This window comes from Hordeum vulgare, chromosome 4H, assembly GCF_904849725.1.
Source record: "Hordeum vulgare subsp. vulgare chromosome 4H, MorexV3_pseudomolecules_assembly, whole genome shotgun sequence".
NCBI classification, from domain to species: Eukaryota; Viridiplantae; Streptophyta; class Magnoliopsida; order Poales; family Poaceae; genus Hordeum; species Hordeum vulgare.
Genome location: NC_058521.1, coordinates 494,096,473 through 494,108,596, shown reverse-complemented (window position 1 = coordinate 494,108,596; position 12,124 = coordinate 494,096,473).

Here is a 12,124-nt window from a genome sequence, read left to right as displayed (position 1 = left end):
ACATGGAAGACATCATGAACTCCGGACAATCCTTCCGGCAGTTCCAGTTTGTATGCAACTTCGCCTCTATGTTTAAGAATTTTGTAGGGGCCAATGAAACGAGGTGCTAATTTCCCTTTCACACTGAATCTCTTGATTCCTCGAAGTGGAGACACCCGAAGATATGCTCGGTCTCCCACTTCGTACGTTACATCCTTGCGTTTGCTGTCAGCATAACTCTTCTGCCTGGACTGAGCTATCTTGAGTCAGTCACGAATTAGCTTGACCTTCTCTTCAGAATCTCGGATAAGGTCGGGACCAAAAAGTTGTCGGTCTCCAACTCCATCCCACATCAACGGTGTTCTGCACCTCCTTCCGTATAGAGCTTCGAAAGGGGCCATCTTTAAACTGGTCTGGTAGCTGTTGTTGTATGAGAACTCGGCATAAGGCAAATTGTCATCCCAACTAGACCCATAGTCTAGTGCGCAAGCTCTCAACATGTCTTCCAGAATCTGATTAACTCTCTCGGTCTGTCCATCTGTCTGTGGGTGAAAAGCTGTGCTGAACTCCAATCTCGTTCCCAAGGTTTCATGCAGTTGGTGCCAAAATTTTGATGTGAACTGAGTCCCTCTATCTGACACAATGATCTTCGGTACTCCGTGCAGACATACGATCCTCGTCATATATATCTTGGCCAGCTTGGCACTCGTGTAAGTAGTCTTCACAGGAATGAAGTGAGCTACCTTGGTCAAACGATCGACCACAACCCAAATGGAATCATAGCCAGAACGGGTCCTGGGTAATCCTGTGATGAAGTCCATACCAAGCTTTTCCCATTTCCACTCGGGTATCGGCAGAGGTTGGAGCAAACCTGCTGGCTTCTGATGCTCGGCTTTTACTCGCTGACAAACATCGCATATTGCTACGAAGTCGGCAATGTCTTTCTTCAATCCTGTCCACCAGAAACTTTCTTTCAGATCCAGATACATCTTGGTGTTGCCGGGGTGTATCGAGTACGGGGAATCATGGGCCTCCTGAAGTATCAATTTCCTGAGTTCGAGATCATTGGGCACATAGATGCGATCCTCAAACCATAAAGTTCCGTGTTCATCCTCACGAAAACCTTTAGCCTTCCCGTCTTCCATTTTCTGCTTAATCTCAGCTATCTCCTTGTTTGATTTCTGTGCTTCGCGGATCTTTTCTGTCAAAGTAGACTGAATTTCCAGAGTGGCAACAAATCCTCTTGGAACTATTTCCAATTTGAGCTCTCGGAGGCCATCGACTAACTCCTGGGGTAATCCTCCAGCTGTGAGCGTGTTCACATAACTCTTGCGGCTCAACGCATCGGCTACAACATTTGCCTTGCCTGGGTGATAATGCAATCTCATGTCATAGTCCTTGATCAACTCTAGCCATCGCCTCTGTCTGAGGTTCAACTCCTTCTGCGTGAAGATATATTTCAGGCTCTTGTGATCGGTGTAAACATCACAACTATTTCCGATCAGGAAATGTCTCCAGGTCTTGAGAGCGTGCACTAGTGCTAGTTCCAAATCATGTGTGGCATAATTCAACTCATGAGGTCTGAGCTGTTTGGATGCATAGGCTACAACTTTACCTTCTTGCATGAGCACTCCTCGAGTCCTTGACGAGAGCGTCACGAGAAACCGGAAATCCTTCCGAATGTTCGCAATATCGCATGGGGCTGTAACAAGACGTTTCTTCAGCTCTTGAAAACTGGTTTCACATTCCTCGCGTCCAAACATACTTGGATTCCTTCTTCAATAACTCTGTCATGGGCTTGGCGATCTTTGATAAATTCTCAATGAACCTCCGTAATATCCGCAAGTCCGAGAAACTGCGGATCTCCTTGGCTAAGTGGGTGCTACCCATTCGTAAGCTGCTGCGACCTTGGCAGGGTCCACTGCTATTCCTTCTCCCGAGATGACGTGTCCGAGAATCCGACTTCCTTCAACCAAAACTCACATTTGCTAAACTTCGCATATAGCTTATGCTCTCGAAGTTTCTCGAACTAGACGCGAGATGTTCCTTGTGTTCCTCTTCGTCTTGGAGAATATCATATGTCATCGATGAACACCACGACAAACTTGTCCAAGTATTCCATAAATACCTTGTTCATCGATTCATAAAATATGTCGAGCATTAGTCAGTCCAAATGACATGACCGTGTACTCATACAAGCCGTCGAGTGGTGAAGGCTGTCTTGGGTATATCCTGTCACGAATCTTCAGCGATGATACCGGATCGAAGATCGATCTTTGAGAATACGCGAGCTCCAACTAACGATCAACAGATCATTGATCATCGGCAAGGGGTACTTGTTCTTGATGGTCACATCGTTCAATGCACGATAATCGACAACCATTCTCAAGGACTTGTCTTTCTTTTCAACCAAGAGCACGGGCTCCCAAGGTGAAGAACTTGGCGAATATACCCTTTGTCCAATAACTCCTTAATTTGCTTCTTGATTTCTATCAAGTCATTTGCGGGCATCCGATAGGGTCTCTTGGATATCGGGGCTGTTGTAATAGCTCAATCAAGAACTCAATCTCTCTATCGGGTGGCATGCCCGCAATTCCTCCGGAAATACATCGGTACTCTGTCAATCGGTACTTCCTCCTGGACTACTCCGTGAGAGAGTTTACTCGCTTACTCCGTGTCGGGCGCCGAGACACGTACTTAATCCGTCGCTCGGGGTGGTGAGCAAAATAGACTTAAGGGCACAATCAATATTCCCTTCATACTTGGCCAACCAATCCATGCCTAGGATTACATCCAATCCCGGGACTCTAATACGATGAGGTCGGTGGGAAAATTATGGTTCCCGATGTTGAGACTCAAAGCATGGCATCCTATCCCACTGTCATCATGCCTCCGGGAACCCGACCTTAATAGGTGGTGAGGGTTCTAGTTGGCAAACTATACTTTTCCACAACTACCCTTGATATGAATGAATGTGTTGCACCGGAATCAAAAGTACCAATCTGGACGTGAATTTAGCAAAAACTTACCAACCACGATTCGGGGTGATCATAGACCTCTTCAACATCAATGTGGTTCACCGAGCTCGAGGAAAAGGATTGGGCTTCTTTGTGCAGAGTTCTTGTTGCCGTTTTCCCTTTCCCTGCTTGTTCAGGGACATTCGTGGCATAGTGTCCGTCTTCGACACTTGAAGCAAGTGATGTAGTCGATCCTTCGAGCTGGAGCTGAATGCTTCGAGTGCCGTACCACCATTCTTGAAGTTCTTGTTGTTGCGGTGGTTCCCATTTCCTCCATGGTTGTGGCCTCCATGGTTGTGCACCGGTGGTTATGCTGACGTGTCCTCCAAACTTACCGGATTCATCCGTATTCCCGAATAGGGGTGTAGCGAGGCTCTGCTGAGTGCCAGAGTTGAACTTTCCAACCCCATACTTCCGCTTGCGGTTCTCCATCTGCTGGTGTTTCCCCTCCAAGATGAGGGCCTTATCGACCAGCTCCTGGTAGTTGTTGAAGGTGGCTACAGTCAACTGAATGCTCAGCTCATCATTGAGTCCCTCCAAGAATTTTTCCTGCTTGGCCGCATCATCGGCCACATCTCCAGGTGCATAACGGGCGAGCATGCTGAATTCATCGATGTACTGAGCCACAGAGCGATTCCCCTGGCGTAAGTTGCGAAACTCATGCTTCTTCAGACTCATTGCACCAGCTGAGACATGTGCCGTGCGGAAGGCTTGCTTGAATTGCTCCCAAGTGACTCCAGCAATGGGATAAGTGGTGGTGTAGTTCTCCCACCAAGCAGCTGCAGGGCCTTCAAGTCGATGCGCGGCAAAGCGCACCTTCTCAGCTTTAGTACAACCAGCAGTGATAAGTTCACGCTCCATCTTGCGGAGCCAATCATCTGCCACAATGGGCTCAATGCTGCTGGAGAAAGTTGGAGGGTTCAACCTCAGGAAACGGGTGAGGTTGTCGGCCTGGGGTGGATGACGGTTGTTGTTATTGTTCTGGTTCTGGATGATCAGCTGCATCAGGGTGTTCTGTTGCTGGATCAACTGGGTGAGTTCCGGCGGAAAGTTGGACTCAGGGGCGCGTCTCGGAGGCATCTGATGTTTGTAGAGGGGTGAGATTAGCATAGAACAATGGTCTAAGAGTAATTACACTACCCATATGAATGCAACAAACAAGTATCACGCCACACATTTTATTCAATACCATCAGAAAGGTTCACACGAGGATACAAAATTCGATAATCCTAAACATCGGCCTAAGCGTAAAACGATAAAGTAAATTTGGTGGTCTAGTCTAAGTGTCCTCCTCAGAAAAGCATGGTGATGGGTCCTTCGGTGGAGCTTTCTTCATAGTCCTCGTCGTTGCTGATCAAGGGGGCTACGTCTCCTTCGGGATGAAGGTTCTCGCCCATGTCCGGTTCCTCCTCCAGGTATGCAACTCGAGTCTTCAGCTTCTCGATCCGTTCAGGAAGTCCTTCACCTCCAGTTCATGTTCATAGTGGGCTTCCCGGGCTGCTTCTTCAAGTTCAAGCTCGCGGAGTGACAGTTGCTTGATCTTCCTGGCGTCCTTGATCACACGATGCTCCAGAGTCCCGCTGTGCTTCTCCAAGGTCTGAGCATAAGACAAGAGAGCGCCCTTGGTCTTGCTTGAGATGATTTCTCCGTCTTCGTTTCTCCGGGATACGGTGAATAGGTCTGGAGAAATAGGGCAGCCCTTGTACTCTTCCTTGATACGTCCGAGTGCACAATGGATCGCCATGTTCCTTCCGAGAATCCAGTTGGGTGCGATGAACTTGAAATCCATCGGCTCAGTGCGCGGCTGGAATGTCCTTCCGGGAACGTGCACCTCGATCCTGTAGCGTGAATCCTCCGGGTAAGACGAAGTTGGCTTCCCTGTGATAGTCGGCAGAGCAATCCTCAAGTCCTTGGTGATTTGTACCAGCTCCTTTCCGAACGGCATAGTGGCGTCGGGCTGGCAAAACTCCGTGAACTTAACAGGGATGAAGGTGGCCATCTAAAACATTGGAAAATCGGAGAGAAGTCAGAAATGATCAGAAGAGGAAATAGAAGATTATAGACATGAGAAAATAGTTTTCTTCCTAAGGCTTTTCCATTCCTAGAGGTTGCGTCCTAAGGTCAGCGTGTGCTCTGAATACCATTTCTGTAGCGACCCGACTCAAGACGAGTCAAGCCTCTGGTGTTTCCGTACCATCCCAAGATCATGCTGGTACACACAAAGTACATAATGTATACATTCCAGAGTTCAATCACACAACTTTATTAATCGAAATCTCATAAAGAGTACTTTATTACAATAAAGGATTACAATAAAGTGGTTGAAGGCCATCTCATGAGATATCTAACGAAGACTAGCGGAAGCATCAGGTAGACGAGTCCATCCAACTCCAAGGGCATGTCGCTGAGCGTAGATCGTAGCCTCACTCTTGGTCGGAAAAGTACTCTGCAACATGATACGTTGTAGCCGTGTAGGTCAGCATATTGAATATGCCGGCAAGTCATCAAAGAGAGGAGTAAAATAATAATCAACTATCTCTACATGCATATTTGGCCTGTGGGGCTAAGTTTTGCATAAAGCTAGTTTTATCCTACAACAAGAGGGGTTGGAAGCAAAATATTACTACATTGTTTGTTGTTAACGAGATGGTTCCGCCAACCAATTCTCGTACCCGAATAGTTGTTAACACCCACATCATTATTAAGTTGTGTCGAGAGTTCAGGGGAATTTCAATGCCTTCGGCTCAAGTTGTCCATGACCGTGGACACGGCTAATCGATTAGGTTGGGCACTCTGCAGAGTTTTGCACACGTTCCCCACAAGATTTGATCGCCTCCGAGTTTGTCCTCGCACTTCAGGGTGTTTGAAGACCGGATGATCAAAACATGGTCTTTCAACGGGCCCCTCTGAATCCCTGTCGGTGCCCATCCATTCCTACCGTTCTTCTACATCTGCTAGCACCGCCTGTCCAGAGTCGCCGCGTTGTCCAACCAAGCCAGAGCCCATAATGACTTGTGGCTGTGTAGGTAAGCCTTGAGTCTTGAAGTCTCCGTCCGTCTCTTCGAGCTTGGGTGAAGCTTTCCGCAGGATGTCATGGCCTCTCCAGCATCCCGGGCATCCACTGGGTTCTCCAGGGAGCCGATCAATCGTCCTTCACCCAGAGTTGCATTGCGTCCGAGGTCTTGGAAATCTTGTCTTAACCGGTCTTGATTATTTAATCAACCTCGCATCACTCGTGTTATGCACTCAACCGAAAACCCGTCTACTCAAGCATAGCAAATGTAAAATTGTCGTCCCGGGGCCAAGTATCGGGGTTGTTGTGTGCCTACCACATGATACTACAACTTATACTAAAGTTTCCAAGTACCTAGGCAGCATGCAATTGGGCAACGAAAGCTGAACTACCATGCATCGAAAACATAGGAAAATAACATGATCAAAATGACTTGCCTTGATGATAGTTGTCTTGATCGAGCGCTTCTAAGTAACACACTTCGCACTCCAGATGATCTACCGGTACAAACACAAAACACACCATAAGCACTAGAATCAAGCAACAAGTAAAAATAACATCACAAGTGAGGATTTGCTAAAGCCTAAGTAAAAGAATTCAACACGCGTCACTATGGCAGAAACTTGTTTCTGTTGAAAACACCAGTACAAATACTTGAAATTTTTTGAAACTTCTACCACAGTAAGATTTAATCACTAGGAAGCAGTAGCAAAAAGAATCAACTCAAAATCATTTTTTAAACTCCTGGAATAGGCAAAACAAGGTTTAAACTAAATCTGATCTAACTTATATTTGAAAATTTCAAACATAGACAAATTATATGTTTTTTAAAAACTACAGAAAAATTGGAGTCTACTGGAACAAGAATCAATATCATTGGACTTCGGGATCAAAAGTTATGGCCAAAACTAAACAGAAACTTTTCTGTTTTTGCAATTAGACAGAAAAAGAGAAGCTAACTAACTAACTAACAGGGGGTATACGTGGCGCGCTGTGATAGGCTGCGGGGGTGTTTTTTGCAATCGTTAGGAGCAAACGGCCGAGGGCTAACAAAACTACTGGCTAACCGTGTTAAGTGAAAAAAACCAGAACGGTTTTCTGATCTAAACCGAAGGGGTATCCTAATCTAATCTACACCGTAGAATATGGATCTAAGGGCTACTAAGGAAAAAAAAAGAAAAACAACAGGAGGAGGGAGACCTTACCGTGGCAGTGGGAGGCAACTCCGGTGAGGGGTGGTGTCGCCGGCGAGGGGAGGGGCTCTGGGGGCGGTGGAGGTACGGGGAGGTGGCGACGGTTGTCCTCCGGCGAGGGGAGGCGTCGGGCGGAGCGGGGGTGGCTCAGGCGGGGCTGCTCCAGGGGGTGGCCGAGGTGGAGTTGCGGGCTGCTCCGGCGGGGCTGCTGCAGGGGGCTCGGGGCGGCGGCTTGACGTGGGCGGGGTGGGAACGGGTGCGGCCGGGGCTCGGGGTACTTATAGGCGGGGAGAGGGCCGGGGAAGGAAGGCACAGGGGATCCGAGAGGATCCCGAGTTCCAGGGAAAACTCGGCTTGGGGTCGGGCAGAGACTAGGAAGGAGAGGAGGGAGACGACCGTGGGGGAGAGGGGTTCGGCCAGGGGGCCCCAGCGGCAGCGGGAGAGAGGCGGGGAAGGAAAGGTAGGACGGCCGAGATCTAAGGGATTCGGTCCCTGGGCTGTGGGGGTGGCGGCCCACAACTATTAAGCGCTCGGGGCTGTTGCCTTCTAAAAAAAGACTTGCCTATTTTAAATCTTTTCCGAAACAGAAAAACAAAAGTGAAATAAAAGGAAATAAATCAAATATTTAATATAGAGTATTATATACCAAAAAATCAGAAAAATATCCTCTACCCGAATAACATTTTTCCAAAGCAAAAATAAAAACTTAAAAAAAATGTTTTTTCAGAAATTTCTCAAAATGCTTTATTTACTTTTTGCAAATGATCTTTGGGTTTCTTGGCTCCAATATTTCAGAAATTGCCCGCACTTTGGAGGGTCATTTTCCTCCGCTCTCTCTCTTGCGTGCAAGAGAATATTTCCCCGAGCATTTCTCGTGTGAGGAAAAAGATGGAAATGCAAATCAAAAGACGAAAGAATTCAAGTGCCAAATTTATTTCAATCAATATGCATAGATGCTTAGCTACAATGTAAAACATTCCCAATTAGGAAAATTGGGATGTTACACTACCAAGTAAAACGGGGCATGCTTGTATGGGTACCAATCACAATCAACAAAATCACAATATGTAGCAACGTTAAAATGCACACGAACAGTACGTGTTACCTTAACCTTGCCACTGTTGTTGAACCACTAGATGTACTCCCTCCGTCCCAAATTTTTTGTCTTAAGTTTGTCTAGAAATGGATGTATCAAAATACTAAAACAATATAAGACAAGAGTTTTAGGACGGAGGGAGTAATAAGGATGGTGATGTGGTCTGGTGGTGAGAGACAACTCCTCCATCATCTTCATGCTAGTTAAGTTGTTGCAACTCCCTCCATCGATGATTACACGAACAGAATGTTCCTTCACAACCCCTTTGTATGGAATAAGTTGTGCCTCTGATTTTGCTCAGCGTGTGTTACCTGCACACTTAACACATTGAGCAACTAAGTTTTCATACCTGTCTGCGTAGTCAGCAACCACATATTGTGTCTCGTGTTTAGTATTATCTACATCCTGTTCTTCACTTGCAATAAGAACCAGAGTCTCCTCGTCATAATCACTAGCAGAGTCATATCCACCATCCTCAGTAACAATCATCACACGCTTGGATGGACACTCTCTCGTATAATGACCTTCACCCTTGCAATAACGACAGATAACCTCATGTGTTTGCATTGTGGATGCCATGGATGAAGAAGAGTTCTGTGCTGGTCCGGAAGGTGTGCTCTTGGCGGAGGGTGGGGCAGGTGCATGTTTCCTGGTATCTCTGTTGGAGTTGGTGGCTGAAGTAGGCGGTGCTGATGCAAGAGGACATGTGGAAGTAGATGAGGTCCGTGGCGTCCATGAGGAAGCGCGACCCGCAAAAAAGTTAGTTCTCGCTAATGCATGTCGATCCTGCACTTGACCTTCAACTTCGAAAGCAAGATGGAATAAACGAGTGATAGTGTTATAATCCTAATATTCTAGAATAGTCTGAATATCTCTATTTAATTCACCCATAAGACGTACAAGCATAACTTCATTTTCCTCAACAAAACCACATCTAATCATGCGAGTTTGTAATTCCTGATAATATTCTTCTACAGATTTTTTTTCTTGTCTTAAACGCTGCAATTTTTGAAGTAATTCACGTTGATAATATGGTGGAACCCAACGAGTACGCATATCAGTTTACAAATTAGCCCAAGTAGTTGGAATATTAGAACGATGTATTCTACAATGTTCAGACCACCAAACACAAGCAAAACTAGTGAATGAACAAAGCAGCCCAACTAGTGAATATTAGAATGATGTATCCGCAGGAAATTGTAAGCATGTAAAACGTTGTTGTGTTTCTAACTCCCAAGTAACATATATACCAGAAACATATCGACCATTAAATGTAGGAGTATTAAATTTAAGTTTAGGGAGATGGTCATGATCCCATACCCGAGGTGGTGGTGCAGCCCTACAATTGTGATTGTATCCATGTGGACGACCCGGTGCTTGTGGTTGTGGCTGTTGTCCCTGGTGCTGATTTGGAGCAACCTCTCCCTCACCATCGTCATCACCATCATAATCCTCATTCTGGTCAGCCACAGAAATCTCAGTAGTAGCAGGAGGAGCAGCAGAGGAGCAACAACACCATAATTCTGTGCTTGGCCGAAAGGCACACGTCATGCTCGTCCCACAAAATCCGGGCCTCATTGGTGTCGTTGTTGTTGTTGTTGTAGGAGAGGGACGAAGGCTGTAGCTGGTGGTGGTAGATGGGCAAGCACCTCATTGAACTTGGCGTCCATCTTGGTGTCAAATGTCTTCTCCAAACCGTCTAGCTTCTCCATGGCCTCTCCAAGGCTGGTCACAAAGTCTTTACCCGATGAGCCATCATTTGCTGAAATTTATCATGGAGCTCCCGGTTGGCTAGGCTCTCCCATTCGATCTCGTCGGCTTGTGATCCTGGCATGGTTAGCACAATAGAAACACATAAGAATATGAATCTACAGACTACTAGGAAGTGGTGGTGGTGGTGGTGTGAAAAACGATTTAAAATAATTACGGTTTAGGCTTGAACAAATGCGGAATAAAACTAACGTTTAATTTGTCAAGCACAAAACCTAAAAAAACTAGGCTCAACTATGTGCACCAACAACTTATGCTAAGCAAGATAAACAACTAAGTGATAGCAAGATATATTACAAGAAACAATATGGCTATCACAAAGTAAAGTGCATAAGTAAAGGGTTCGGGTAAGAGATAACCGAGGCACGCGGAGACGATGATATATCCCGAAGTTCACACCCTTCCAGATGCTAATCTCCGTTGGAGCGGTGTAGAGGCACAATGCTCCCCAAGATGCCACTGAGGCCACCATAATCTCCTCATGCCCTCGCACAATGCAAGATACCGTGATTCCACTAAGGGACCCTTGAGGCCGGTCACCGAACCAGTACAAACAAGGTTGGGGCAATCTCCACAACTTAATTGGAGGCTCCCAACAACACCACGACGCTTCACCACAATGGCATATGGCTTCGAGGTGACCACAAATGCCCGGGGCAATCTCCACAACATAACTGGAGACCCCAACGCTTGCCCGGAGCTTTACACCACAATGATTGAGCTCCGAGGCACCACCAAGCTTCTAGGGGTATCAAGTACCCAAAGGAAATAAGCTTCTCAACTTCTCACTTCCACGTATCACCGTGGAGAACTCAAATAGATGCACCAAATGCAATGGCAAGGGCGCACGGAGTACCCAAGTCTTTCTCTCCCAAATCCCACCAAAGCAACTAATGCTAGGGAGGAAAATGAGAGGAAGAACGAAGAAGAACACGAAGAACTCCAAGATCTAGACCCAAGGGGTTCCCCTCACTTAGAGGAGAAAGTGATTGGTGGAAATGTGGATCTAGATCTCCTCTCTCTTTTCCCTCAATAACTAGCAAGAATCATTGGAGGGATTGAGAGTTAGCAAGCTCGAAGAAGGTCAACAATGGGGAAAGAACACGAGATCAATGGATAGATCGGTCCAAGGGGGAAGAAGACCCCCTTTATATAGTGGGGGAAGAAATCAGACCGTTACCCCCACTTATAGCCCGAGCACAGCGGTACTACTTCTAGCCCTGGCGGTACTACTTCTAGCCCTGGCGGTACTACTGCTAGCCCCTAGCGGTACTACCGCTAGACCCTGGCGGTACTACCTATAGAGAAAGTCTTCACAAAAAGTCCGACGAAGAACAACCGCTCAGAGAGAGATACTACCGTCCCGAAGCGGTACTACCGCCCACCCGGAGCGGTACTACCGCCCACCCGGAGCGGTACTACCGCTCCTAGAGCGGTACTACCGCTAGGGAGCGGTAGTAAGAAATTACTACCTCTCCGGGGACGGTACTACAACTGTGAGGGCGGTACTGCCGCTATAGGAGCGGTACTACCGCTGGCACCAGGAGCGGTACTACCGCTGGATACTCGATGTGCTCTAACTTTCGCATACGGACTCCGATTTCAACGAAACCAAGTTTGTTGGAAAGCTAACGACATGGGCTAACAGAATCTTGATAGAAATATTAATAAGAAGCAAGTGAGGAAAGGCCCATAAGAAAATGGTGAGAACCCTTCTTCGAATAAGACCGGTAAAAACTACCAACATCGAAAACATCATAGAAGATGCATATGGACTCCGTTTTCGATGAACTCGAGCTTGTCATGAAGATGATTATAAGCTCTAAAACTCACAAAGAGAAACACAAAATAAGAACCAAGAAGTATGGTGCAAGAATGCAAATGGTTTGAGCCCTCAACGAACGATACGATCAAGCTACTCACTTGAGAGCCCCCCTTGACAGTACAACAATCTATCCTAAAACAGAAAACCTATGAAGGGCAAACCTATACCTTGCACCTCGTCCTCTTGAGCTAGACGATGATGATCTTGGCTTCCTCAAGATGGACCACCTTT